This window comes from Corapipo altera, unplaced genomic scaffold (assembly GCF_003945725.1).
Source record: "Corapipo altera isolate COAL_440 unplaced genomic scaffold, ASM394572v1 58, whole genome shotgun sequence".
NCBI classification, from domain to species: Eukaryota; Metazoa; Chordata; class Aves; order Passeriformes; family Pipridae; genus Corapipo; species Corapipo altera.
The window spans coordinates 4222475-4226973 of record NW_020884898.1 but is presented as its reverse complement, the minus strand read 5'-3'; positions in this window follow the sequence as shown (position 1 = coordinate 4226973).

The following is a 4499-nucleotide window of genomic DNA, read 5'->3' as shown; positions in this document are numbered from 1 at the left end:
GTCTGTCAGTATCTGCAGGGAGGGTATCAGAGGATGGACCAGGCTCTGCTCGGTGGTGCTGAGTAATTGGATGAGGCAACAGGCAGAAACTGATGCACAGAAAGCTCCACCTGAACATGAGGAAGAACGTCTTTAATGTGCCAGTGATCACACATTTGAACAGATTGCCCAGAGAGGCTGTGAATTCTCCCTCACTGGAGGTATTCAAAAACTGTCTGGATGCAATCCTGTGCCATATGGTCTGGGATGACCTTGCTTGAGCAGGGAGGCTGGACCAGATGACCCCCTGTGAGCCTTTCCAACCTTGCCCACTCTGTGATTCTGTAGGCCTCATTTGCTAGGGCCCCAATTCAGCAAAAGGCTTTTGCAGGTGGTTAATACGTGTTTGCTGAAGGTTCCTCTGTGCAACACAAAGGTTGGGATGAGAAATAGACCCTCTCTTCAGCAGGAGACATAGCAATAAACCACAGGCAAAGTCAAAGACACTATTACATCTGCAGGATGCAATTGCGTTGTTTTTATTCAACCTGTGTGAGATGAACACTTAATTTGCAAAAGCAAATCCTCTTCTTATGCACATATAAGTGAAATGTGGAACTTCTTCACAGTCTTTCATGCACTGCAAATGAGATGTGGGTCAGAATACTTGCAGAACTGAATCATAATTCAGAGATATTGAGATTGGCCAGAAAATCTCATGACTGGAACTTCCTAAATCAGGTGCTTAATTTTGCAATTGATGTCTTAGGACTTTTATAAATAACAGGAAATGCTTCAGGGAACTTGTTTAGCTGATTTGGACTCTTTGCCATTTTCATAAGAAATATGAAATATAAATTGCTTTCTTGTAAGCCTACAGAATTTTCTGTCTGTTCAGCTGATGCTAAATTCTACATCCACCCAGACATATCCTGGTTTCAAGTTTGTTTCACTCATCAATTCTGAAACCATCCATGCCTCTTTGCACTGAACCTTGCGTGATGGCACTGGGCCTGAGGAGCTGCAGCATCCTCACAGGGCAACCGAAAGAACAAAACACTTTCAGGCTTCTCTGGTGGATGTTTAGCATATCTTCAGGGCTCTCACTACATCCTTACTGTACTTTTGGTCTGGCTTGAACATGTCTGGAGGTCAGGTGCCCTCCAAAGCCACTCTTCCAGTGCCTTCCTCAACTGGACAAAAGGCTTGTGGATCAAGAAAAGAACAGGTAGAGGTCACAATTACTGTCACAGTCAAAATAGGTTTGACTTAGGGAAATTAGTTAAATTTATTACCAATCAAAATCAGAGCAGAATAATGAGAAGTAAAACAACTCTTAGAAACACCTTCCCCCCACACCTCCCTCCTTCCTGGGCTTAACTTGATTTCACATGCTCTACCTTCTCTTCAGCAGCACAGGGGGACATGGGGAATGGGGGTTACATCAGTTCATCACACATTGTTTCTGCCACCACTTCCTTCTCAAGGAGAGGAGTCCTTACCTTGCTCCAGCATGGGGTCCCTCCTATGGGAGACAGTCCTCCATCAACTTTTCCAATGTGAGTCCTTCACACAGGCTGCAGTTCCTCATGAACTGCTCCAGCGTGGAACCCATTTTTCCATGGGGTGCAGTCCTTCAGGAACAGACTACTTCAGCATGTGTCCCACACAGAGTCACAAGTCCTGCCAGCAAACCTGTTCCAGCATGGGCTCCTCTCTCCACAGATCCACAGGTTTTGTCAGGAGCCTGCTCCAGCGTGGGATTCTCATGGGGTCACAGACTTCTTTTGGGCATGCATCTGCTCTGGCATGGAGTCTTCCAGGGACTGCAGGTGACTCTCTGCTCCTCTGCAATCCCCCCTGGGCTGCAAGGGCACAGATGCCTCACCATGGGCTGCACCATGGGCTGCCAAGGAATCTCTGCTATGGCACCTGGAATACATCCTACCCCTCCTACTTCACTAGCCTTGATGCCTGTAGGGCTGTTTCTCTCACATATTCTCACTTCCCTCTTCTTTTGCCCAATTATGTCTGCACAATAACTTTTTTCCCCTTCTTAAATATCCCAGGGGTGACACCACCATCCCTGATGGGGTTGCCCTTGGCCAGCAGCAGGTCTGTGTTGGATCCAGTGGCATTGACTCTGTTGGGCATGGGGGAAGCTTCCAGCAGCTTCTCACAGAAGCCACCCCTGTAGCCCCCACCACTTCCAAAACCTTACCATGCAAATTCAGTACAACTTCGTCTTTCGTTATGAAGGGGCAGCTCATAGCACCAAAGTGAATGCAGTGTAACATGCAGGCAGAAACAGGGAGAAGAGCAGCATTGAAATGATAAGAGCCAGCAGCTTTCCAAAGACAGGACAAGGAATAACAGAAAAATAGAAATGTAAGTATAGTCTTTCTCAGAAGAAATAAACAAAGAACAAGCAAAGGCCTTTTATATGAGTTTGAATGCACAAGGGTGTAGCACTTTATATTGGAAAACCCTAGTCTGTGCAAATTTTGTTGTGATTTTATGCCTGCTGTTCATGACTTGTCAATCCCTTGCTTTGGTAGGGTCACAAAAACAAAGGAGGATAAAGATTAAACCAGGTAGAAGGGGAGCAGAAGTACTAGGGGTGAAAAATTAGAATAAAGGGTAGGCCACTCTGAGGGACCGGGTATGCATGTGGGACTGAATATATCAGCAAGCAAAGCAGCACAGGAGGTACAAATCAGAGACATTGATGTTGAGGCCCCCATTAGTGAGGTATTAATGAGTTAAGAGGGCTGTGAGTTGGCTGAGCTTTCTTAACTAGGGAACTTACTGCCCCAGAAGCATGGTCTAGAGTGGAATCTCTCCATGACACCTCTTGCAGAGGAAGTAGGTTCAAACCCCATGAGGTAGAGAGGTGCACCAAGCCTACGCATGCCCTTGTCATCAGACACCTGCATGAAAGGGAGGTGGCACTAGCGCTGCCAACAAGCCCACCTCCACAAGTTTACGGGCTGGCTCCCTCATTTCCTTGGTTCCTGTTAGAGGCAGTCCTGGTAGGAAAATGTTGCTACAATTCTGTTGAAATTTCCACAAAACACCTTCTGAGTTTTTTTCAGCTCAGAAAACAAATCAAAGACCTTTGCGTTCAGCACAACCCAAAGGATGTTGGCTTCTGACTTCTCAATTTGCTTCACTGAACCATATGCTCCAGTGTAACCCCTCTAACACGTCATGAAACTCTTAGAACAAGGCCAGATCTCTTTGTTGCATAACCACCTCAGTAGCTAGTAATGGAGGCAACTTCACAATCCACCTGAAATGAACAGCATCAGTGTCCTCTACTTGCTTCAGGAAACTGTAATTTGCTTCCTGTGCATCATCTGCTCAGGGATGTATGTGGTTCAGCCCTGATTAATGTCTGAAGAGAATCTTGTAACTTAGTAAAAACCCACATCAGCTCTACTTAGAAATATGTGGATGAACTACTCTAAACATTGTATAAACAAAAGCAGCATTCTTACAGATTTGAGGCAAGAACTCTTGGTAACATATTTTTGTAGGAATTTAAATCTTCAGTTATTCCTGGGATTCTTACAGCACTGCCAATAAAATTCACAATTCAATAAATATCTAATTATGTCTATTAATTAAAGACTACAGGTCACTCTGTTGGTATCCTCAGTTCAAAGAGTTGAACTGAAACATTTGCTTTGGATGCCTTTTTTGAAGCTTGTTTTCCAACATAAGCAGTCAGCTGTTAACAAATCTGAACAGCATTTTTAAACAAATGTGAAGAAAAGAAAATAAACAGTTTAAAAAAAAAAATGAATGCCCAACCATAGAGAGGAAAGTCCCTACTTTAACTAAATACAGTAAACAAAATACCAACCACAGAATCATAGAATTTTTTGGGTTGGAAGGGACCTTAAAGATTCTCTGGATCAAACCCCCTGCCGTGGGCAGGGACACCTTTCACTAGACCAGATTTCTTCAAGTCCCGTCCAACCTGGCCTTAAACACTCCCAGGAATGGCGCAGCCACAGCTTCTCTGGGCAACCTGTGCCAGTGTCTCATCACCCTCACAGGAAAGAATTTCTTCCCAACAGCCAACCTAAACCCACTTTCTGTCAGTTTGAAGCCATTCCCTCTTCTTCTCGCACTACAGGTCCTTGTAAATAGTCTCTCTCCATCTTTCTTGCAGGCTTTCTTTAGATACTGGAAGACCACAATTAAATCACCCCTAAGCCTTCTCCAGGCTGAGCAAATCCCAGTTTTCTCATTTCCTTTCCTCATCCCTTTTCTCATCTTCCTTTTCATATAGGAAAAATGCTGCATCCCTTTAATCATCTTGGTGGTCTCCTCTGGACTCACTCCAACAGGTCCATGTCCTTCCTGTACTGGGAACCCCAGAGCTGGATGCAGTACTCTGGGATCTCACCAGAGCAGAGCAGAGGGAAAGAATCCCCTCCCTCCCCTGCTGCCCACACTGCTTTGGATGCAGCCCAGGACACGGGGGGTTTCTGGGCTGCAAGTCCACATTG